Below are 26,196 nucleotides of genomic sequence, written 5' to 3'. Positions count from 1 at the left end.
GTTTGAGATGTATTCCAGAAAGCACTACAGCTGCTTTACCAGGTAATAATTGAAGCATGGCAGACAGCTGCAAAAGGCAAATGTTAAAAGAAATAAGAAAGATTTGTAGAAGACTAGTAGAAATGAAGGAACTGACAAAACTATAGTTTGAATTTAATAAAGGTAAGGACATCCACAGTCGATTCTAACTCCGCACTTGATATAAATTTAGTGATAGCAACTCCTGAGTGACACTGGGTAACTGTTGCTGCTTTGTACTTCTAAAGACAGACAGAGGCTTCAGAAATTTCTAAAACGCACAGCTGCTTTTCAGTGATGTGCATGAGCCTGATTATCTTTCTTAGAAAGTCACCCTGTCAATGAGAAGAAATAATGTTTCTTGGCAGTGTTATAAGGAGGTCAGAAATTATTTCTCGACAGGACTTCTGCCAATTTGCAGACTCTAAATTATCTCAGGAAAGACAAGTTACACCATTTTATACTGTATTTAGAAAGAACTATAAAACCATTGGAGATTATATTTTAAGTCTACAGCTAATCTGGAAATAGAAATATCCTACAATGTTATGAGCTCTTCTTCAAATGAATAAGACAAATTGTAAAATAAAACTCTTATTAATTATAAGTTGCTGCTTCTAAAAGCTAAATAGAACAGTATAAAATAGTAAAATTATATATTCCTAGCACTCAAAAATCATGTATATTTAAGTCTTGATTGCAATAGCTTTGCTAAATAATTTGCTTTTCATGAGAAATCATATTCTTTGATCAATAGAGCTATTTTCAAAACTATTGCAATTCCATCAGACTACAGGAAATGGGTTCACAGAATTTTATATCAATTTAATAACTCCATAACCATTATTTTTTCAATTCCAACAAACTCTTCTTTCCTTTTTTCTTGCTGTTCCTGCCACCAAGCTAAACCAAATTTCATCTTTCCAAATCTGTTCCTCTTTACTAAGTCTTATGCCTATTAACCTAAATCCTGTCCTTATAATTTCTTATCCAACACAATCCCAGGCTCAAATTCTCCCTGAAATGTGACACAATCAACAGCAGCCCCTTTCATTGTATTTGCTTGTAGGCTTGCAATGTAGAATTGCCTTCAATGTCTTTTCAAATTTACCTAGAAGTCCAAAGAAATGCTGAGAAAAGTAAAGGCTTATCTGAAGGCTGACATAAATGAAACTGAAGGAATATCAGACCACCTATCAAGGCCAAAGCCTGCAGCATTCACTTCCTGATGTGCAATCTCTTTGCCAACGAAGAAGGTAAAGAAGTGTGCTTATGTGTTTCGCAGCCAACACTTCGTAAATTTGTAGGTTATTAGCAGAATACGCAGAGGAGTTAGACAGCTGACCTCAGAATGATTCAGCTATTATTTAGCATCTGTAATTGGTTCTGTAGAATTTGTTGAGTTAAAGTAATTTTAGGTATGAAACTCCAAATCTTTATTTCTCCCTCCTTTGGTGATTTCTTCAGTATGTCTGTAGAATGGTAATCTGAGTATCTTTATCAAATATATTAGAACTTGGATTTGCAAAATTTGACTGCAACTGGAGCAGTAAAATGTAAAAGGTCACAGGAGTAAAAAATACTAAAGCAATCAGACTGATGCATTCACTTTACATAAGATCGAGGGACATGAGATTTAACAAAATTAATCCAATTTCAGCCAATACTGGAACATGAATGTAGCTGGGACCAGCAAATTCAAGACATCACACAAGCTAAGTACAATCATTACCACAGATGAGCTCGCCAGTTCAAGGCTAAGCAAGCTAAGGTTTTGCTCTTCAGAGCGAAGGAGAATGAGAGGCGGCTTGATGGAGTTCTATAAGATTATGAGAGGCATAGATAGACTAGACAGCCAGTACCTTTTCAAGGACAACAATGACCAATACAAGAGAGTATCTGTTTAAGATGGATAGAGGAAAGCTGGGGGAGATGTCAGAGGTAAGTTTTGTCACACAGAGAGTGGTAAGTACCTGGAACCCACTGCTGGAAGGGGTGATACAATAGCAATATATAAGAGACTCTTGGATAGGCACATGGATGCAAGAAAAATGGTGGTTTACGAGCTGTGTAGAAGGAAAGCATTAGACTATTCGTGCAGGAGGTTACAATAGGGCCAGTATTAGAGTGGGAGGCTTTGGCTCAACATGCTTGGACAAGCACAGGTGGCGGTTCTAAGCAGGTTTGTACTAAATTGTATTTCTCTCTTTCTTTGCCTATTTGCATATAGTTAGTGTGCTGAGAATGGGTCCAGATTCGGAGGTATGTTCTTTTTGTGATATCTGAGAACTCGGGGAGACCTTCAGTCCCCCTGATATCTACACCTGCATAACTGCATCAATATGCAGCTCCTCAGAGACCCTGTTAAGGAAATGGAGCTGCAACTTGATGACCTTCAGGCTCATATGGGAGAATGAGGAGGTGGCAGATAGGAGATAGTCACCCCTAAGTTGCAGGAGGCAGGTAACTGGGTGATGGTCAGGAGAGGAACAAGGGGATGGGAAATGGAGGCAGCCAGTGCAGAGTACCCCTGTGGCTGTTCTAGGTATACCGATTTGAATACTGTTGGGGTGGGAGGGGGAGAAACCTACCAGGGGAAGCCATAGTAACTAGGTCTCTGGCATTCAGCCTGGCTCTGGCACAGAAGGGAAGGTAGGAGGAGTGCAGTACTGATAGGAATTCCATAGTTAGAGGAACAGACAGGAGACTCTGTGGGCATGTGGTATGCTGCCTCACAAGTGCCAAGGTCAGGGATGACTCTGACTAGATCCACAACATTTTACAGGCAGAGGGTGAGCAGCCAGAAGTCATGCTACAAATTGGCACCAATGACATAGGTAGGAAAAGGGCGTCCTGTGAAGAGAATATAGGGAGTTGGGTAGAAAGCTGAAAAGCAGGACCCCCAGGGTAGTAATCCCTGGATTGCTTCTTGTGCCACGTGCCAATGAGGGCAAGAATAGGATGATTTAGCAGATGAATGTGTGGCTGAGGAATTGTTGCAGGGGGCAGCATTTCAGATTTCTGGACAATTGCGAAATCTTCTGGAAAAGGTATGATCTGTGCAAAGAGGACAGATTACACCTAAACCCAAAGGAGACCAATATCCTTGAGGCCAAGTTTGCTAGAGCAGTTGGAGAGCATTTAAACAAAGTTGGCAGGGGGATAGGAACTGGAGTGAGAGGTCTGAGGATGGCACAGTTGGTAAACAAGTAGATGGACTGTGAGGAAGGACTGGCAGAAATAGGGAAAAACTGGAGTCAGTAGGATGAATTGATGTGTAACGTGGTGGGTAAAATTGAAAAGGGTGATGAATACATGACTGTAAGTGTTATCTTTGAATGCATGTAGTACACAGAGTAAGATAGATGATCTTGTAGCACAATTACAAGCCAATAAAGATTGGCTTGTACAACATTGTGGGCATCACTGAGTCGTGGCTGAAAGAAAATCATAGTTGGGAGCTTAACATCAAAGGATACACATTGTATCAAAAGGGCAGGCAGGTAGACAGGGGGAGGTGGGGTGGCTTTGTTGATTTAAGAAAAAAGAAATCAAATCCTTAGAATAAGGTAATATAGGGTCAGAAGATGTAGAATCCCTGTGGGTAGATTTGTGAAACTTGCAAGGGTAAAAAGATCCTAATGGGAGTTGTATACAGGTCCCAAAGAGTAGCCAGGACGTGGGGTATAAATTTCAATGGGAAATAAAAAAGTTATGTAATAAAGGCAATGTTACAATAGTCATTGGTGATTTCAATGTGCAGACAGATTGGAAAAAATCAGGTTGGTGCTGGGTTCCAAGACAGAATTTGTAGAATGACTACAAGGTGGCTTTTAAAAGAAAAATAGCTTGTGGTTGAGCCCACTAAGGGAAAGGCAATTCTGAGTTATGCGACACTTTACCTGTGAGTCTGTTGGGGTCATGTACTATGTTGGGTGGTTCCAGTGTGGCCTCTAGTACATATATCAGTGAGACCCGACGTAGATTGGGAGACTGATTCGCCGAGCATCTATACTCCGTCCACCAGAACATCAATTTCTCAAACTTCCAGTAATGCCTGCCCACCCCCCACCACACCTTCACCATTTCCCATCCCCTTGTCCCTCTCTCATGTTATTTCCTTGCCCACCCATTGCCTCCCTCTGGTGCTTCTCCCCCTACCAAACCCCGCCCCTTTCTTCTTTCTTCCATGGCCATGGCCTCTGTCTCTTTCACCAATTAACTTCCTAACTCTTTGCTTCATACCTCCCCCTCCAAGTTTCACCTATCGCCTGGCATCTCTCTGTCCCCTCCCCTTCCTTTCAAATCTACTCCTCAGCATTTTTCTCCAGTCCTACCGAAGGGTTTCAGCCCGAAACATTGACTGTACTTTTTTTCATAGATGCTGCCTGGCCTGCTGCATTCCTTCAGCATTTTGTGTGTGTTGAATTAAGCATTGTGATTTGATTAGGGAGATTAAGGTAATGAAAACTATTAGGAGGCAGTGACCATAATATGATGGAATTCCTCCTGCAGTTAGAGAGGTAGAAGATCAAATCAGACGTATCATTATTACAGTGGAGTATAGGGTATCACAGAGGCATGAGAGAGGAACTGGCCAAAGTTGATTGGAAGGGGAACTAGCAGAGATGACAGCACAACAGCAATGGCTGGAGTTTCTGGGAGTAATTCAGAAAGTGCAGGATAGATCCATCCTAAAGTTTAATGAGTATTTTAAAGGGAGGATGGCAAACAATTGAAGTTGAAGACAGAATAAAAGCAAATGAGAGGGCAAATAATAGAGCAAATGTTTATGGGAAGTTAAAGGATTGGGAAACTTTAAAAACCAACAGAAGGCAACTTTTTAAAAAAAAAATCCCTTAGGAAAGATGAAATACGTAGGTAAGCAAACCAATAATTTAAAAGGATAACAAATCCTTTTCAGATATATGAAGAGTGAAGGAGTGGCAATAGTGGATATCGGACCACTGGAAAATGATGCTGGAGAGATAGCAATACAGGACCAAAAAATGGTAGACAAACTTAATAAGTATTTTGCATCAGTCTTCACTGCAGGAGACACTAAAAGAATGCCAGAAATTCAAGAGTGTGAAGTGGCAGAAGTGTAGTTGCTATCACTAAGGAGAAGGTGCTTGGGAAACCATCAGCTATTTAGTTAGTTCAGTCACCTGTACCAGATGGACTACATCCCAAGGTTATAAAAGAGGTAGTTGAAGAGATTGTGGAGGCAAGAGATTGTGGTAATGTTCTTTCAAGAATGACTAAATTCTGAAATGGTCTGCAAGACTGGAAAATTGCAAATATCACTCCACTCTTTAGGAAAGGAGGGTGGCAGAAGAAAGGAAATTATATGTCAGTTAGCCTCACTTCAATGGTTGTGAAAATGTTGGAGTCCATTATTAAGGATGAGGTTTCAGGGTACTTGGAGGCACATGGTTTCCTTAAAGGGAAATCTTGCCTGACAAACCTGTTGGAATTCTTGGAGGAAGTAACAGGCAGGATAGACAAAGGAGAGTCAATGGATTTTTCGAAGGCTTTTGACAAGGTGAACCACATGAGGCTTCCTAACAAGATAAGACCGCATGGTACTACAGGGAAGATACTAGCATAAATAGGAGATTTCCTGACTGGCAGGAGGCAAATAAAGGGCCTTTTTCTGGTTGGCTGCCAGTAACTAGTGCTGATCCACAGGGGTCAGCGTTACAACTGCTTCTTTTCACATTGCATGTCAATGATTTGGATGAAGGAATTCATGGCTTTGAGGCCAAGTTTGTAGACAAGGTAGAGATGCAGGTAGTGTTGAAGAAGCAGGGAGTCTGCAGGAGGATTTAGACAAATTGGGAGATGAAATATAGTGAAGGGAAGTATATGGTCATACACTTTGGTAGAAGGAATAAAGGCATAGACTGCTTTCTGAACAGGGAGAACATTCAAAAATCAGAGCTGTAAAGGGACTTGCAAGTCCCAGTGCAGGATTCCCTAAAGGTTAACTTGCAGTTTCAGTTGGTGGGAAGGAAGGCAAATGTACTGTTAGCATTCATTTTGAGAGGACTAGAATACAAAAGCAAGGATGAAATATGAAGGTAAGCTAGCCAATGATACAAAACAGGATATCAAAAGTTTTTCAGATATATGAAGAGCTGCGGCTTTATAAGGAATTGATCAGACCACACTTGGAGTATTGTGAGTAATTTTGGGCCCCTTATCTATGAAAGGAAGTATTGACATTGGAGAGGGTCCAGAAGAGGTTCATGAGAATGATTCCAGGAATGTAAGGGTTAATGTATGGGTAGCATTTGATGGCTCTTAGCCTGCACTCATTTGGAGTTTAGAAGAATAATGGGGGAGAGGGAGAATCTCATTGAAACCTATTAAATATATTGAAAGACCTGGATAAAGTGGATGTGGAGAAGATGTTTCCTATAGTGGGTGAGTCCAGGACCAGAGGGCACAGCATCAGAATATAGGGACATCCATTTTAGAACAGAGATGAGGAGAAATTTCTTTAGCTGTATTCAGGTTAATTGGGACTTAATAGGGAACAATACATTTTGGCCCAATTAAACAGCTGCCCCAATTAGCCAACACTACATGGAGAGTTATTAAGGTATAAAAAAGACGAACTACCATTTAACTGAGTAAAAAATTATGTAATTAAATGAAACACAGAACAAATTAGAACACTACCAATACATCTAAAGTATTATAAAACAGAATATTAGCTCTTAATAGTTATCAACGGAGGAATTGTATACTGCCGTATTCTTTAGATTGGATGTAAATAAATAAAATCAGTGCAGATACCTAGTGCAGATAATGGACTGCCTTCATGCAATCTTTTCGACAACTTTATTCTCCAAATCTCCATTTTCACTGTAACATTCAAAATAATTGTCGATGCCTTCAAGTTCTTTGTAATTCCTAAATAGTTCAAGTAGTGAAATCATTTCATTTCTACTCGCAACCATTTCAGGCATCTCCAACCCTTTGCGCTTGAAACTATAGTGAGCAAAACAGTTCCGAATTGTCTGTTTATTTTTCACTAACTATCAGTTGCAAAACTCTCTGTAATTTCTACACAAACACACACAACTGATACTACTTGAAAACTTTTCTAAGTACAGTATAATGTTAACAACCATACAAGTGCACATAATTGACGCGAGTTAGAAACTGTTTGGCAACAGTCCTTACTCCCAATTAAGTGGCATTGTGTCCCAAAATAAATGAAGGAAATTCCGGCTATTTTCTTGATCAGTTTCACTTCTCTCACAGTTATCCCAGATAAGTGGCTGTCCCAATCAATCGGTAACCCAATTAACAGGAATCCATCTATCCATTAGCATGTCAGTAATTAATAATGAAATACAAAGTGGCAAGATTGGTAGATGGGTTATTTGTACATATAAGTAATTTATATTTCCTTTGTAAAGTAACCTATCAGACTTCCTTTAAATTATGTATAGTTTATTTACCACACACAAAACAGGAAAGGTCATAAACTCTACTTTAATCACAATTCTTCAGGAGCAGCATGTTGGTGAGTATTTCTCTAAACAATATGCTTCTCATGTTCATTGTCCTTCTAACATTTCACCTTTGGAAACAGGAGTACCTGCATAAAAAGGCTAACGATGATCTTCACTAGCTGACACAAAGATTTACATAGGTATACAAAAAAATGAATCAACTATCACCATATAGCTTTCATTAGAATTCCCTTGTCTTATCAAATACCTACAGTACAACATTATTTGGTGAAAGTCTATTGTGCCTCACTCAAAAGATTGTGGGCTTCTAGAATCCACTGAAGAAGACAGACATAAATAAAGATGACTGAGATATGAAGATATAAATGTGATTATCTTCAGAAATATCGAATTATTTTCACAGTCTTATGTTATCTGCTTTGGGACCATGCTCTCAAAGATCTGCAGAAAAGTGGACAGACATGTGTTATGATTAAACATGATTAAAATTTGGTCTTCAAGTTTGCCCAAGGAGTTCTTGGGCAGCTTGTATTCAGCTAAACAAAGCAGCATTCCTCCAGGGCCAAGGTGTAAAACACAGTACGTACAGTCGCACAGAGCACATATAGTTATGATAGCACATACTGCCACAAAGTAATATTAGCACAAGTCCCTGAGTGACATGACCTGAAAATTAATAATGAATGGGATGTTGTCCAGCAGCCACGTTTCTGCAATAACAAGCATGTAGCAGTTCCTTATCTGCCGATATGTGGTGAAAGCATTCTAGCTTGTCTTCCAGGTAGTGAACACTAGACAACGGTGCCAATGGAACAGCCATCTCCCAATCCAACACAGATTAACCTGCTGCGCCTCTGTTCTCTCCTCACCACCTGAATATGTTCAAGTAGGCTCAACAATGCCCGCAATTTTGGCCAGAGAAATCTAAATAGCTACGGTCAGTTAAATTTTCTGATTGATCAACCTTTTATGACATTTTTCATTAAGTTCCATGATATGATTTTGCCATGAAATTGCTGAGAACCATTTATCATTTAAGGTAATCAAGTTTGCATGTACATTTGTGTCATTGGGTCTGTTATCACAATTTAACTTGAGGGATAGATCATTTCAAGTTAATGTATGGTACTGAAAAGCAGACATTCAGCCTTCTAATACAAGTTGATCTTACTCATACACCTTGTGTTTTCAAATCTTCCACCAAATTTCCACAAAGAGGATTTATTTTAAGAACATTTTAATTAATTATGACAATAATTATGGTTAAATAATTATGACAATAGCTTGGGAGAAATCAAGGAAAAAAATGCAAAGCAGTCAAAATTGACCACAAAAACATCTTATTTCTCGAGGGCCAAAGTTCATAGCCCAAAAATTCAATATCTCAAAAATCCAATATCCCATTAAAATTTGCTAAAATGACATAGTGCCCCTTGTGCATTATTATGTTATTTTATACAAGGACTTGTGTACTTAAGGGACAAAGCTCACACCTCTTTTCCTCCACTAGCACTTGTTAAACGTGAATAAATTCAGGCCCACTGCATAACACCTGACCCCAACCACATCTGAGAAGTGGAGGGACAGTTTGGGGCCCTGAATGGTGGTGAGGGAGGAGGTGAAGGAGCACTTGTCTCACTTGCAGAAGTAAGTGCCAGGAGGGAGATCAGTGGAGAGGAATGAATCAACAAGGGAATCACAGAGAGTGAACCCTGTGGAAAGTTGAGAGTGGGGAAAGGTAAGGCTATGTTTGATGGTAGGATCCCTTTGAAGCCGGCAGATGTTAAGGAGAATGATGTGCTGTAACTATAGTGGAAGAGATAGGTTTGAGGTGCTGCTTGATCTAGACCACAGATCTTCAGTATTACAGCTAGGGTGTTGTCTGCACATGTAGCCTTTAATGTACACCATGTTTTCATTCATTTCTTAGTAGTACATAAGATGACCCAAACCGATTGAAGGCAGGTTTCTGTGATGGTAGGGATCTCGGGAGGAGGCCGAGGTAGAGAATCCACTCAGCATGTCTGTCTGAGCATGGTTTCAAATGCTTCAGCCTTTTTTTTAACACTCATATTCTGGGTACTGCTGTCACTGAGGATGGGAATGTTCCTGGATAACACTATTGTGGTCATAAATACATGCAGCAGCAACAACTGTAACATGTAAAAATATACTCTTATAATTTTGTATCACAGCATCATCATTAAGGAGTCTAAGACAAAAAAGAAAATTGCCAGCCTACATTTACACCACCATCTTGAAATATGTAAAAATAATTCATTAACTGTTGAAACCAAGTAACTGAAGATATCAATGCTGAGTACATAACACTTATCAAACTGGCCATCAGAAATTAGTTTTTAAAAACTAGGTATTTAATTGCAACACGAGTGAATCTGCAGATGCTGGAAATAAATAAAAACACAAAATGTTGGCAGAACTCAGCAGGCCAAACAGCATCTATGGGAGGAGGTAGTGACGACGTTTCGGGTCGAAACCCTTCATCCGGAGTGAAGTAGCATGGGATGGTTGAGGGGGGATAAGAAGTGGAAGGAGGGATGAAGTAGAGAGCTGGGAAGTGATAGGCTGGAGGGAAGTGGGCTAGGGGGGAATGTGGAGAATTATGGGAAATAAAAGAGAAAGAAAGGTAGGGCTGGGGGGAGATTATAGTGAGGGGGGGGGGAAAGAGAGAGAAAGAGAACCAGACTAAAATAATAGATAGGGATGGGGTAAGGGGGGGGTCAGGAGTATCAACAGAGGTCTGTGAGTTGAATGTTCATGCCGGCAGGAAGGAGGCTACCTAGGCAGGAGATAAGGTATTGATCCATCGACCTGTGTGTGGCCTCATCTTGACGGTAGAGGAGGCCATGGACAGACATGTCGGAGTGGGAGTGGTCTGTGGAATTGAAGTGTGTGGCCACAGGGAGATCCCGCCACTGCTGGAGGACTGAGCGTCAGTGTTCGGCGAAATGGTCTCCCAGTCTGCAGCGGGTCTCCCCAATGTATAAATGGCCACATCGGGAGCACCGGATACAGTATATCACCCCAGCTGACTCGCAGGTGAAGTGGTGCCTCACCTGAAAGGACTGTCTGGGGCCTGGGATGGTGGTGAGGGAAGAAGTGTGGGGGCAGGTGTAGCACTTCTTCCATTTGCAGGGATGAGTGCCCGGAGCGAGGTCGGTGGGGAGGGATGGGGGGGATGAATGGACAAGGGAGTCGCGTAGGGAGCGATCCCTGCGGAAAGCTGAGAGTGGGAGCGAGGGGAAGATGTGGCTGGTGGTGGGATCCCGTAGGAGGTGGCAGAAGTTACGGAGGATTATACGTTGGATCTGTAGGCTGGTAGGGTGATAGGTGAGGACCAGGGGGACTCTATCCCTGGTGGGCTGGCGGGAGGATGGGGTGAGGGCAGAGGTGTGTGAAATACAGGAGATGCGATGGAGAGCAGAGTTGATAGTGGATGAAGGGAAGCCCCTTTCTTTAAAACAGGAAGACATCTCCTTTGTCCAAGAATGAAAGGCCTCATCCTGAGAGCAGATGTGGTGGAGGCGGAGGAATTGAGAGAAAGGGATAGCATTTTTGCAGGAGACAGGGTGGGAGGAGGAATAGTCTAGTTAGAGTCTAGGTTTTTCATTGCAACGTTCTATGTGACTTCAAAACAAAATACTAATAGAAGTGAATTACTTTCCATTTTCTGCATTAAAAGGAATTCTTTGTGAAAACTAGTGATGAGCTTTTAAAACCCTTCCCTTACACTCTGAACCTTCTGATGATTCGCCTGGTTGAGCATTTTTCTGAATTCAAACTGAAAGTCAAAAACAGAGCAACATCTGATATTAGCAGAAGTAAATTGTTCAAGCTGCTAAAGTCCAGGAAGATGGTGCAGCACTCACTGCCATAGTTACTATAGAATGTGGTTTCTGCTGTACTGTCTCATATGTCAGATTTGGCTCAGTTGGTGTCTGTACAATAGTTTCTGTGGGTTACCTTTTTGTTATTGCACACAAAGGCAGTCCGATTGATGTGGAGCTAGAACAGAACATCCTTTAATGAAGGCTGTAACTAAAGTGAACTTCAGAATGTGGAGACAACAATGTAAAAGGCTCGTACCACGTAACACAAATCATTTCTTAAAGGTACCCTATTTCCCCTTTGAAAAAGAAAGCTTATATTAACTGATACATTAAGTTGTTAAGCAGTAGGTTAACTGGTTATATTAATATAGTCACAAATTCAACCACTTATGAACTTTCTCAATTTGTGGACTCCTTGTTCACTGAACCCTTCACTATAAGTTGGACTTAACACCCCTGTACGGTGCAATCCACTTGATTGCTTTTTCTGTTAGGCCTCTGGTGCAACAAGTTTCAAATCCTGTTCTGTAATTGTTGCCTCAAATAATCACTTTAATGACTTTGACTATATTGCATGACCTGTTCACAACTAATTGTCCCCACAAGACTTAAGAAAGAATCTGATAACTTTTATCAATAATACAAATTAAACAATGTATTTGATCCACTACTGAATACATGATAAGAACAGAAGGGCCAGAATTGTGGGGCACGATTGGCTGAGACAACTAGGATGTGATTGGAGATCCATCCACCATTTACATGCCACATTCCCTGCCAACTGAAAGCAAATTAGGAAAGAAACTGGATGTGCCACAGCAGTGTTCAAGGATGGCACTGGAAAGCTCAAACATATCAAGGGTAAAATAGTGTTAAATGAAAATGCCACACCCAAGTTTTACAAAGTCCATTCAGTTCCTTATACCATCTGTGATAAAGTGGTTAGTGAGCTAATCTCATGGAGGCTGAAGGAATTTTTTCCAAGGTTGGGTGGCAATACCAGTGGTCCCAATAGCCAAGAAGAATGGGTCTATCAGGATTTGTGGTGATTTTAAGGTCACCATCAACCCAGGACTGAAAATAGATCAATACCCTCTGCCCAGGAAATCTTGTAAATCTTCCTGGAGGAAAACATTTCAGCAAAGTGGACTTAGCTGAGGCCCACCTACAGGTGAAAATGGTGAAGAGTATAAAGTATTTCTCACCATAAACACTCAAAGGGCTTTATCCCTGTAATAAGCTTATTTTTGGAGTAGCATCTGTACCTGAACTCTGCAAGAAAGCTACGGACCAGCTGCTGCAAGGCTGCTCAAGCACTCAGTGTTAGCTGGATGACATCATTGCCACTGGTGGGGATGACAAGGAATATTTCCTAAATCTCAATACAGTGTTAAAAACATTAGAAAATTATGGGCTCAGAGCGCAATGCAACAAGTGTGAATTCTTTATATCAAGCATTACTTACTGTGGCCACACTATTGACACACAAGGATGACACAAGTCTGCTGAGAAAATTCAAGCAGTGGTGGATGCTCCAAGGCCAAAGAACATGTCGGAGTTGCAGTCCTTTTTAAGATTTGTCAACCACTATAACAGGTTCCTGCCAAACATAGACAGTGGTCAGTGAGTGAGCGTGCCAGTGAAGGAGTGGAGATTTGAGGCTTTGACTCGAGAGGCTTCGACAAGAAGAGGCGGAGGACGAGCTTCACTCCAAGTGAGGTAAGGCCGGGTAAGTTCCTTTCAAAGGAGAAAGTTTCAAAAGTTGAGGCAAGTATTGGATAGGTCATGGCAGCTGAGATCGGCCCCGTGGTTTGTTCATCCTGCAGCATTTGGGAAATCAGGGATACTTCCAGTGTCCCTGACGACTATGTGTGCAGGAAGTGTGTCCAGATGCAGCTTCTGGCAGACCGCATTGAGCGTATGGAGCTGCGATTGGATTCATACTGGAGCATCCACGATGCTGAGAAAGTCGTGAATAGCGCATTTAGTGAGTTGGCCACACCGCAGGTAAAGGCTACACAGGCAGAAAGGGAAGGGGTGGCCACTAGACAGCGTAGCAGTAGGCAGGTAGTGCAGGAGTCCCCTGAGGTCATCCCCCTCCTAAACAGATATACTGTTTTGGATACTGTTGGGGGAGATGTCCCATCAGGGGAAGGCAGCAGCAGCCGAGTTCATTGCACCATGGGTGGCTCTGTGGCACAGGAGGGAAGGAAAAGGAGTGGGAGAACTATAGTGATAGGGGATTCAATTGTAAGGGGAATAGATAGGCGTTTCTGCAGCCGCAAACGAGACTCCAGGATGGTACGCTGCCTCCCTGGTGCAAGGGTCAAGAATGTCTCTGAGCGGCTGCAGGACATTCTGGAATGGGAGGGTGAACAGCCAGTGGTTGTGGTGCACATAGGTACCAATGATATAGGTAAAAAACGGGATGAGGTCCTACAAGGTGAATTTAGGGAGTTAGGAGATAAACTAAAAAGTAGGACCACAAAGGTAATAATCTCTGGATTACTACCAGTGCCACGTGCTAGTCAGAGTAGAAATAGGAGGATATTTCAGATGAATACGTGGCTTGAAAAATGGTGCAAGGGGGAGAGATTCAAATTTCTGGAGCATTGGAACCAGTTCTGGGGGAGGTGGGACCAGTATAAACAGGACGGTCTGCACCTGGGCTGGACTGGAACCAATGTCCTTGGGGGAGCGTTTGCTACTGCTGTTCAGGAGGCTTTAAACTAATGTGGCAGGGGGATAGGAACAAGTGCAGAGAGACAGAGGGGTGTAAAATGAGGGTAGAAGCAAAAAGTAGTAAGGTGAAAAGTAGAAGTGGCAGGCAGGCAAATACAGGGCAAAAAGCAAAAAGGGCCACTTTTCAACATAATTGTATAAGGGCGAAGAGTGTTGTAAAAACAAGCCTGAAGGCTTTGTGTGTCAATGCGAGGAGCATTCGTAACAAGGTGGATGAACTGAATGTGCAGATAGTTATTAATGAATATGATATAGTTGGGATCACAGAGACATGGCTCCAGGGTGACCAAGGATGGGAGCTCAACATCCAGGGATATTCAATATTCAGGAGGGATAGACAGGAAAGAAAAGGAGGTGGGGTAGCGTTGCTAGTTAGAGAGGAGATTAATGCAATAGAAAGGAAGGACATTAGTCTGGAGGATGTGGAATTGATATGGGTAGAGCTGCATAACACTAAGGGGCAGAAAATGCTGGTGGGAGTTGTGTACAGGCCACCTAACAGTAGTAGTGAGGTTGGGGATGGCATTAAACAGGAAATTAGAAATGCGTGCAATAAAGGAACAGTAATTATAATGGGTGACTTCAATCTACACATAGATTGGGTGAACCAAATTGGTAAGGGTGCTGAGGAAGAGGATTTCTTGGAATGTATGCGGGATGGTTTTCTGAACCAACATATTGAGGAACCAACTAGAGAGCAGGCCATTTTAGACTGGGTATTGAGCAATGAGGAGGGGTTAGTTAGCAATCTTGTCGTGCGAGGCCCCTTGGGTAAGAGTGACCATAATATGGTGGAATTCTTCATTAAGATGGAGAGTGACATGGTTAATTCAGAAACAAAGGTTCTGAACTTAAAGAAGGGTAACTTTGCAGGTATGAGACGTGAATTAGCTAAGATAAACTGGCAAATGATACTTAAAGGGTTGACGGTGGATATGTAATGGCAAGCATTTAAAGATCGCAGGGATGAACTACAACAATTGTTCATCCCAGTTTGGCAAAAGAATAAACCAGGGAAGGTATTGCACCCGTGGCTGACAAGGGAAATTAGAGATAGTATCAAGTCCAAAGAACAAACATATAAATTAGCAAAAAAAAGCGGCACACCTGAGGAATGGGAGAAATTCAGAGACCAGCAGAGGAGGACAAAGGGCTTAATTAGGAAAGGGAAAAAAGATTATGAGAGAAAGCTGGCAGGGAACATAAAAACCGACTGTAAAAGCTTTTATAGATACGTGAAAAGAAAAAGATTGTTCAAGACAAATGTAGGTCCTTTACAGTCAGAAACAGGTGAATTGATCATAGGGAACAAAGACATGGCAGACCAATTGAATAACTACTTTGGTTCTGTCTTCACTAAGGAGGACATAAATAATCTTCCGGAAATAGTAAGGGACCGAGGGTCTAGTGAGATGGAGGAACTGAGGGAAATACATGTTAGTAGGGAATTGGTATTAGGTAAATTGAAGGGATTAAAGGCAGATAAATCCCCAGGGCCAGATGGTCTGCATCCCAGTGTGCTTAAAGAAGTAGCCCAAGAAATAGTGGATGCATTAGTGATAATTTTTCAGAACTCCTTAGATTCTGGATTAGTTCCTGAGGATTGGAGGGTGGCTAATGTAACCCCACTCTTTAAAAAAGGAGGGAGAGAGAAACCGGGGAATTATAGACCAGTTAGTCTGACATCGGTGGTGGGGAAAATGCTAGAGTCGGTTATCAAAGATGTAATAACAGCACATTTGGAAAGAGGTGAAATCATCGAACAAAGTCAGCATGGATTTGTGAAAGGAAAATCATGTTTGACAAATCTTATAGAATTTTTTGAAGATGTAACTAGTAGAGTGGATGGGGAGAGCCAGTGGATGTGGTATATTTAGATTTTCAAAAGGCTTTTGACAAGGTCCCACACAGGAGATTAGTGTGCAAACTTAAAGCACACGGTATTGGGGGTATGGTATTGATGTGGATAGAGAATTGGTTGGCAGACAGGAAACAAAGAGTGGGAGTAAACGAGACCTTTTCAGAATGGCAGGCAGTGACTAGTGGGGTACCGCAAGGCTCAGTGCTGGGACCCCAGTTGTTTACAATATATATTAATGATTTAGACAAGGGAATTAAATGCAGCATCTCCAAGTTTGCGGATGACACGAAGCTGGGCGGTGGTGTTAGCTGTGAGGAGGATGCTAAGAGGATGCAGGGTGACTTGGATAGGTTAGGTGAGTGGGCAAATTCATGGCAGATGCAATTTAATGTGGATAAATGTGAGGTTATCCACTTTGGTTGCAAGAACAGGAAAACAGATTATTATCTGAACAGTGGCCGATTAGAAAAAGGGGAGATGCAACGAGACCTGGGTGTCATTGTACACCAGTCATTGAAGGTGGGCATGCAGGTACAGCAGGCGGTGAAAAAGGCAAATGGTATGTTGCCATTCATAGCAAAAGGATTTGAGAACAGGAGCAGGGAGGTTCTACTGCAGTTGTACAAGGCCTTGGTGAGACCGCACCTAGAATATTGTGTGCAGTTTTGGTCCCCTAATCTGAGGAAAGACATTCTTGCCATAGAGGGAGTACAGAGAAGGTTCACCAGATTGATTCCTGGGATGGCAGGACTTTCATATGAAGAAAGACTGGATCGACTAGGCTTATACTCACTGGAATTTAGAAGACTGAGCGGGGATCTTATTGAAACGTATAAAATTCTAAAGGGATTGGACAGGCTAGATGCAGGAAGATTATTTCCGATGGGGAAGTCCAGAATGAAGGGTCACAGTTTAAGGATAAAGGGGAAGCCTTTTAGGACCGAGGTGAGGAAAAACTTCTTCACACAGAGAGTGGTGAATCTGTGGAATTCTCTGCCACAGGAAACAGTTGAGGCCAGTTCATTGGCTATATTTAAGAGGAAGTTAGATATGGCCCTTGTGGCTAAAGGGATCAGGGGGTATCGAGAGAAAGCAGGTACAGGGTTCTGAGTTGGATGATCAACCATGATCATACTGAATGGCGGTGTAGGCTCGAAGGGCCGAATGGCCTATGCCTGCACCTATTTTCTATGTTTCTATACTGTGCTTCACCCCTTGAACTCATTATTGCAAATCGGTTGGAAACTGCAATGGATAGCGCAGTGTGAGGTGGCTTTCAAAAAGCTAAAAGAAATGATGGCATCAGATACTATATTCGCACATTATGATCCATGTCATCCAATGAAGCTTGCCAGTGGCACCTTGCCTTATGGTACAGGTGCAGTCAGGTCACATGTTATGAGTGATGGAAGAGAATACCCCGTAACTTTTGCATCACATTCCCTTACCTCTGCAGAGAAAAAATTGCACAGATTGACAGAGGGGCCTTGAGTCTGATTTGAGATGTAAATGTTTCAACCAGTACCTGTATGGGAGAGAGTTTACCCTCATTACTGATCATCAACCACTGGTGTCCATTTTCAATCCGTAGAAGCAGCATGAAGAATGCAGAGCTGGGCTCTGTTTCCTGGAGGACACAGTTACAAGATCGAGAACAGTTAATCATCGAAATGCTGATGGATTGTCCTGTTCACCTTTGGAAAAGGGGAAAACCAGGAAATTTTACAAAGAAGTGACACCTCTCTTGACGTATTCTCCCTAACACAAATCGGAAGTCTTCCTATTATGGCAGAGATGATCCAAAGGGAAACCAGGAAAGACCCCTCACTGTCTCAGGTCTACATGGCCACCCAACATGGCTGGAATGTGCAGCAGAAATCCCAGTTCCACCATTTTTACCAGCACCCAGAAAAGCTTGCCCTTGACAGTGGTTGCCTTAAGTGAGGATTGAGAGTTGTACCATCCAAGCCGAGAGCTAAAGTGTTGGAGAAGCCACATGCTGATCATCTCCAAGCTCAAAGTTCTAAGTTCTAAATATATTTCTTATCGAAGTATGTATACTATGTACAAACCTGAAACTTGTATCCTCACAGGAAGCCACAAAACAATGAAACCCAATAGAATCCACTAAAAGGGCCATTAAACACCAAATGGGCAGTAAAAAACAAATCGTGCAAAACAATAAAAGTAAGCAAATAACATTCGGAACTGAAGTTCATGAAAGTGAGTTTACAGCTATGAAGCCAGTCATCACGGCAGCCATTCCCGGAGCCCATTAGTTGCGAGTCACAGCCTCAGTTTGGCACAGAGACGAGTAAACCTGATGGAGTACTGAGCTGAACACTGGCACGTCCCGCTCCTCCAGCCCCGACAACCTGACCATTTCAATCTGGAGGCCTGGTTTAGATCAGCAGATCGAGCAGCTTGCCATGCACTGTTCAGGATGCCAACACACCCGGAAGATGCCAAGAGCAGTGCCTCACCGTCCCTGAGAATGGCCTGACAGAGGATTCGTGTGAACTTTGCTGGACTATTCATGGGCAGAACTTTCTTGTAGTGGTGGATGCAGCTACAAAGTGGCCAGAAGTATTCTCAATAGCCTCCACCCAATCTCCAAAGGTGTAGGCAGGACAAACAGCTGAGACAAGTTGAAGCCTCCTCAAACAAGGAAGTTCAATGTTTTACATCTGGACAACCAGTCTACAGAGGTGATCAAAAGTGAGCACTTGGAAAGATTAAGTCAGAACTGTACCACTCTCCTACACAGTGGAAATGACATCTGATATCATATGGAGATAACATATTGAGGAGAGCAGAGTCAATTGTTAGAGAAAAAAGATTGCTACCACTGTCAAAACCACTTCCTGCAGTCCCAGAGTTAACTCCCACAACCACCACAAAGAGGATCCCAGACCTGAGATTGTTTCACAGCCACAAGCCTCACCTGCTAAGCAGAGTGATCCCCCTTGTCAGGAAAGTGTGTGCGTGTGCGTGTGCGTGTGCGGGTGCGCGTGCTTGTGAGGCTCCAATGTCCAGCCAAACTGAGGAGGAATCCCTGCAAACCCAGTCAACCCCATAAGATAAAAAGGAATTTAATTGATATTTTTTGATGACTGGAAAATCCAGACCCCCTAGACTACTAGGAAGCTGTAACTTAGACATTTTAAAAGACAGTCTTTTTTGTTTCTTTCAGATAAGAGATTTTATACAGAAAAAAAATCATTGTTAACTGATTTCTATAGATCTGACATAGAAAAGAGGGTGTTTTGTTCTAAGGGTGAATCTCCATCAGTATTTTTTACACCATCCTGAGGGAATGTTCTTGTGGAGAGGATGAGCAGCTGAGAAGGGTCTGGCAGGGAGAACTGGGAGTAGAAATTACAGCTGAAACATGGGAACACATCTGTGATAATGCAAAGAAAATTTCAGTTTGTAATAGAACTGCATTGCAACTCAAAATTCTGCGTAGAGCCCATCTGACTCCAGATCGTCTCTCGAAATTTAAGATGGGGATTTTTCCAATGTGTTCTAAATGTAAAGGAAATACTGGAACTCTTACCCATTGTTTTTGGACTCGTCTCAAACTTCAGGCATACTGAAGTGATATTTTGGGTGAAATGGAAAACATTCTGAAGATGGAGCTTGAACTGGACCCAGTGTCTTTTCTCTTAGGCCTACCCAGCAATCATATTATTAATGCACATCAGAAAAAAACTTTTTAACATCCTGACTTTTTGTGCGAGAAAGAACATTTCACTTTGTTGGATATCTGATAAGGCCCCTGGACTTTCTGGTTGGCGTAAATTAATCATGGAATACATTTCTTTGGACTTTTTAACATGTGTGGTACACTCAAAAACAAAAAGTTTTCAAAAAACATGGCAACCTTTTCTACAATATGTAGATGTCAACCTGTCTGCTATGGTAATAAGGGCTTTTGTATAGCATGTGGTGGTGATGTCTATATTTTGATGGAAGTGTTCTGATAGCTGATACCTGTGGGGGAAGAAATGTAAATGTACTTGGAAATTGAAAGTTCTGTTAAGCTGAGCAAAGAAAAAAATTGAAATAAATAAATAAAATTTAAAATGTATGTGTATGTATATGAGTGTGTGTGTGTGGGTCTCTCTCTCTCTCTCTCTATATATATATATATATATATATGTATGTGTGTATGCATTTGTGTGTGTGTGTGTAGATGTGTATGTGTGTGTGCATATGTGTGTATATGTGATTACGTGTGTATACGTGTCTGTGTGTATGTGTATGTGCATATGTATGTATATGACTATGTGTATATATGTATGTGTGTGCATGTATGTGTTTATGTATGTATGTGTGTTTATGTATGTGTATGTATGTGTGTGTATATGTGTATGTATATACACATGCATATGTAAAAGTAAATGCATTGTATACATCATGATGCTATAACACGTGGCTTAAAGTAAAATATGAACTAAGACTCGCATCATTCAGACACCTATCTTTTAATACAATTTGTTTTTATGTATTGAAGTTACAAAACATAACAATCTCTAATTGTTTCATAAAGCTATCCATCATTGTGACTCTATTTTCACACTACCTTTAATCCTGACTCACAAGCAGTTGATGCTAAATCTCAACTCTTTCCTCCTAACAGATTTTGAGTCGAGAACTCCTCTCTTTGGACTTCCCCATCCTGAATTTTCTTCTTGATATTCAATAATTTCATTTATATTTTGCTCCATTGCATTTCATCCTAGCCATGCTGGATTGAGCTGACCTTGAGCTGAGCTGAGCTGTCCATGTCTAGTACACATCATCAGATTTTCACACCTTCAAATTGTCTTCACATCCTCAATGTACCCAACTCAATTTGGGCTTGTTTCAGTCCATTTAGCAATTCTGTAATTAGAAGTCTTTAAGAGAGTGAAATCTTCCTCAGATCTTACTCAGTCTTCACTAAATAGCCTTTGCAAGACATGGTCAAAATTGCATTACCTGTGTCAAGTCTTACCTTCTTTATGGACAATTCTGATGATACAAATGAAATCCTAAACCTTTGTGAACTGATTATAATGTTATCTAAATAAGTGACAGACATTTCCTCTGAGCTGTCTGCATTCAAAGTCTGTGAATAATCACATTGTCCAAGACATCCAAGTCATTGTCGAAGTGATTTAGGATGAGAGAGCCAAGTTTTAAAGGGAGCAATACACACAAAATGCTGGAGGAACTCAGTAGGTCAGGCAGTATCTAAGAAATGGAATAAACAGTCAATGTTTTGGCTGGTACCCTTCATCAGGACTGGAACCTGAGGGACAACTTTACTATACAGAGGGTGGTGTGTAGGTAGAATGAGCAGACAAAGGAAGAGATAGTGACAGGTACAATTATAATGTTTAAAAGGCATAAAAACAGGTAATGGATAGGAAATGCATAAAGGGATATGGACCAAATTGAGGTAAATAGCTGGCACTGACAAGCTGGGCCTAAAGGTTTGTTTCCTGAATCTGACTATGACTCTACGATGCCCTTGACCCAGCTATTCACAACGTCCCAGACGCTGGGCTGAGGTTTTTTTCCTTCATCAGGATATCACCAGCCGATTCTATTTTTTGACTTGTTATTTTGTGTTGCTGGTCTATTTCTAACCTCAAGATTGCCTCTGTTGTCTTTTCTGTAATTGATCCTATTTGTCTTATTATTTTGCTACAATCATGATATATGCCTACTTTACTGGTTAAGCAGTATTTACTGCCTGTTACCAAAGAGTAAACACCACAAATCCATGACTCTTAAAGTAACCTTCAATATGCTCTTTTTATCTTAATGTCTAATTCACTATTGTCATTTTACTGGCCCATAATTTGATGTGCAAATGATCCAACAGTATCACAGTTAGGAATGCTTGCTTTGAGCTGTTCAAATGTTTGCATTATTACATCGCAACTTGCTGCAAATGCCAGCTGATAACATTGCAGTGAAGGAGAAAAGCATCCAGCTTCTGAGGTGAATAGGCCAAGAAATTGCAGCTTGTAGGTAATAAGACTGAAATGTGCAAATTAGGATGGGTGAATTCAGTGTTGGATTAAGTACAGAAAAAAAGAGGTTAAGAAAGATGTTTTAAAAGAAAAAGAGAGATAGAAAGTAAAATGGTTTAAAATTAAACACAAGCAATGCCAACAGAGCTTGATCAATGTGGAAAAGTTGCTAAATATACTGTAGGTTCCATGCAAAGAACATTAAAATTTATTTCCACAACCTCAAGACAGCCACAATTAATTAACTAATGAAGCATTTAATTTGTAGACAATGTTGGAAAGTAGGCAATGTGGCAATCAAGTTGCACCAAGCAGGATCCAGAGAATAGCAATGCAATATTAACAATTTGTACTACAGATGTTGATTGACCACTGCTACACTACCATCACGAACACATACCTTTCCATCCCTACAATGGGAAATCTGACCCTTTAGAACAGAGGTAAGGAGGAATTTTTTTAGCCAGAGAGTAGTAAATCTGTGGAATACTCTGCTACAGACAGCGGTGGAAGACAAGTCTGTATGTACATTTAAGGCAGAAGTTGATCTTTTCCTGATCAGTCAGGGCATCAAAGGATATGGCGAGAAGGCAGGTGTATGGGGTTGAATGGGATCCAGGATCAGCCACGATGGAATGGCGGAGCAGACTCGATGGGCTGAATGGCTTAATTCTGCTCCCATGTCTTACGGTCCAATTACAGCTCCAATGCCAGATTCACTTGCTGACAACACCATTGTTGTTGGCTGAATCAAAGGCAGAGACAAATCGGCATATAGGAGGGAGAATGAAACTGGCTGAATGGTGCCACAATAACCTTTCACTCAACATCAGCAAAACCAGAGACCTGATTATTGGCTACAGGAGGAGGAAACCAGAGGCGCATGAAGCAGTCTTCATCAGGGTTCTGGAGGTGGAGGGTGTCAGTAACTTTATATTCCTTGGCGTTATCATTTCAGAGGACCTGCCCTCGGACCAGCACATATATGCCATTACAAAGGAAGCAGGGCAGTGCCTCTACTTTCTTAGACATTTGTGCAGATTCAGCACAATGAAGAGTATTCTGACAGATTGCATCACAACCTGCAACAAGTATTGATACAGCCCAGTCCACCACAGCAAAAGTGTTCCCCACCACTGAGTACATCTACCGCGAGCACTGTCACTAGAAAGCAGCATCCATCATCGAGCACCCCATCATCCAGGCCATGCTCTCTTTTCACTGCTGCCATCAGGAAGGAAATAACAGGAGCTTTGTTCTCATACCCCCAGGTACAGCAGCAGTTATTACCCTTCAACCATCAGGCTCCTGATCCAGGTGGACAACTTCACTCATTTCGACACTGAACTACATCACAACCTATGGTCTCATTTGCAAGGACTCTACAACTCATATTTCCAATATTATTTATGCATATATGTATTTATTTTTTATTGTTTTTTTAATTGCACAGTTTGCTTACTCACATTGGTTGTTTGTCTGTCTTTGTGTGTGGTTTTCATTGATTCTATTGTGTTTCTTTGTATCTACTGTGAATGTCTGCAAGAAAATGAATCTTGGAGTAATAGGTGGTGACATATCCATACTTTGATAATAAATTTACTTTGAACATTGATTGAAGGACCAATATTGGCAAACAAATCCATTTGACATGACAGTTTATTGTTTAACCTCTCTTTTGAAACATTACTTCTGTGCTGCTCTGTCAGCCTATACTTTGCACTTAAGTATCTGCAGTAAGGGCTTGTATCCATAAATTTCTCACTCACAGGCATGAATTTTACTAAAGGCTATTTTATGTTGCAACATTCAACAATCCAAAGTAGCTATAATCATGAAGTTTTAATCCAAAATAGATATTAATACCTTGCAACAATGGTAAATGGCACACCAAAGACATCTTTGCCTTTATCACCTCCAAATTTGACCATCGTTTTTATTTTGGTTGGACACAATATTCTCCTCCATAAACTTCAACTTATCCAAAATACCTCAGACAGACCGAGTTTTCTATTCATTGTTTCATGCATTTAAATCTTCACCAGTTAATGTTTTTTTGTGTTTCACTTCCCACGTGTTCTGCATGCTTTATCCTGCAAGTTTTCTGCTGATCTTAAACATTCTACACCCTACTAACCTGTATTTGATTATATTTATTGCAATTTAGCAGGTTTCTCTAATAACTTTATAGTTTCCTACTTGGACAATAATGTCTACCTCAGGCTGTTTTATTATTATGGTTGCTATTCGAATACCAATGGAAAAAATAATTATTATTCTAATGCTCATCTTTTTTTTTCTGGAGGCCATATTTAGTAATTCTATCCAATGAATAAAACCTTGCATGCCTATATTTGCTTATTCCCTAACCATTATTATTTCTATGATTCAATTATTAATTCTAATAACCTTTCCCGTGGACAGCTCAATTTATTTGTTTGCCAAGATTAATTTACCCACTGTTTATCATATATCTTTCCACTTTAGCCTTTTCCTTCTTCCTCCTGTGAGACGTTCCTTCCGTTTTTCCAAGATCCACGCGAAGTGCTCGACGCGAACACTCCCACGAAGTTAATTTACTAACCATTATGCTATTTGAATTCAGGTCGTTCAGCTGATTTTAAAAGTGTAATTGTTAGTCGTTTTTCAAGATATATATATTTGTTTCCTTGTGATAAAAACCTCTTATTTAAGTAGCCTTGACAACTTCGATTTTGTAAGACTCCCTCCCAAGCGGTCCACAGCATTGTTTGTAACCGCATATTTCTATAATTGTGATGGCAAATGTTATTTGAGAAACTGAACATTCATGAAATGGAGGGAGGGTCATTTCATACAATGCGGTGATGACATGGATATGTTAAAGTGGATAAATTATCTACAGAAACTATGAAGCGTATTAACATCAGACGTCAACTGCTTCGCCACCTCAACCCGCTTGAACCGCAAAAAAATCTCTTATAACCCGTTAATGTCGGAAAGTGCATATTTTACAGATTTTAGATATCGGCCTGCAGAATTTCCGCGAGCCTTTTCACATTTACAACTCAAAATCAGCGAAAGCATCATACAATTTTCCAGTAAGACACTGTAGGGTGAAGAACACTGAACTGCAAATTTAACAACATTCCCCTCAACGCAGATGATCGAGACTTTTTGCGAGAATACTGCAGTTATTTTCCATTACAATCGGGACTCGCCGACAACGTTCTCGACAAAAACAAAACATAGAACCCAACGTTGTGGCAAGTGAACAAAACAAAAGCTCTCCTTATAAGTAACCTTCTAAGAGGATATCCATCAGCTCTTCTGAAACATCGATTCCTGCTGGAAGTTCCGGGGCCATACAGTACGTTGCCCTGACGTACTGGAGATCCTGTTGGACGCAGGAGAACGTGATGTCGTGAGACGAGCCGCTTTCTCTTTCCCTCACCATCGATTGTGCCAAGGTGGCAGCACTCTGATCAGGCCTTTTTAATAAAACTGCACTTCACTGTTCGGCCATCACAGTTCTGGCAGGTAATCACACCTACAGAATATTTTGCAAAGTCCGCAAGCAGAAAAGCTTCAAGGTAAGATCGTAGCACTCCTGTTTATTATTTTAATGTTTTTTTTCCCATCTCAAGTGAGCATGGTAGATTTTCAACATTTTAAAAGACGTTAATGGTGTCAATAATATTGCTAGCTCAGTTTTGGGTTGCGAAAGTCCCATCCTATTGGTGGAAGGAGCTTTTGCTTTAATAAAAAGCCTGCAATTATTTTGGTGTTAATAAATTGTGCTCAGATCAGCAGACTGTCCATTTATAAAATATCGCACTGAAATTTAGAAAAACTGGTTTTAATCTATCTTTGTGCAATTGTTTTAATTTAAAGGCTATTTTCAACTATTTGATTTCAGCTTTTAATAAAGTATACGCTATAAAATATTCAGAAAACATACTCCAGAAAGGTTAGTTATTTATATTCTAAGCCTTGGTTATGCTTTTCTGATGCTATCAGTTTTGGCCTTGAGTTGCGAAATTGCTTGTCTTCTTATCTCTAAGAATTAAAGAGCAATTTAATTGTTATATATTAAAGTTCCTTATTTTGTCAACAGTGTATATTATTGATAAACTTACTTACGATATATTAATTCAGCGCTTGTGTTAGGTGTCCGACAAAGACGCAAATAATTAATATTTACGTCAGAATTTTTTCCCTGAAAC

The 26,196-nt window shown here is 40.9% G+C and overlaps 1 protein-coding gene and 1 long non-coding RNA gene across 4 annotated transcripts in view; one reads left to right on the top strand and one right to left on the bottom strand.

The window, feature by feature from the left end:
* The window catches only part of LOC140739342 (uncharacterized), a 34,026-nt gene extending 8,655 nt beyond the window's left edge, over positions 1 to 25,371 (bottom strand). The window contains exon 1 of the long non-coding RNA XR_012101608.1: positions 25,274 to 25,371. This is a non-coding gene — a long non-coding RNA (uncharacterized lncRNA). The remainder of the gene's footprint in view (positions 1 to 25,273) is intronic.
* Positions 25,372 to 25,412: 41 nt separating this feature from the next.
* The window catches only part of LOC140739341 (transcriptional activator protein Pur-alpha-like), a 100,839-nt gene continuing 100,055 nt past the window's right edge, over positions 25,413 to 26,196 (top strand). For all 3 annotated transcript variants that reach the window (XR_012101607.1, XR_012101606.1, XM_073067556.1), the window contains exon 1: positions 25,413 to 25,563. The gene's annotated coding sequence lies outside the window, so the exon portion shown is untranslated. The remainder of the gene's footprint in view (positions 25,564 to 26,196) is intronic.

Source organism: Hemitrygon akajei, chromosome 15, assembly GCF_048418815.1.
Source record: "Hemitrygon akajei chromosome 15, sHemAka1.3, whole genome shotgun sequence".
Taxonomy (NCBI): Eukaryota; Metazoa; Chordata; class Chondrichthyes; order Myliobatiformes; family Dasyatidae; genus Hemitrygon; species Hemitrygon akajei.
This window is presented reverse-complemented; position numbering and strand designations above follow the sequence as displayed.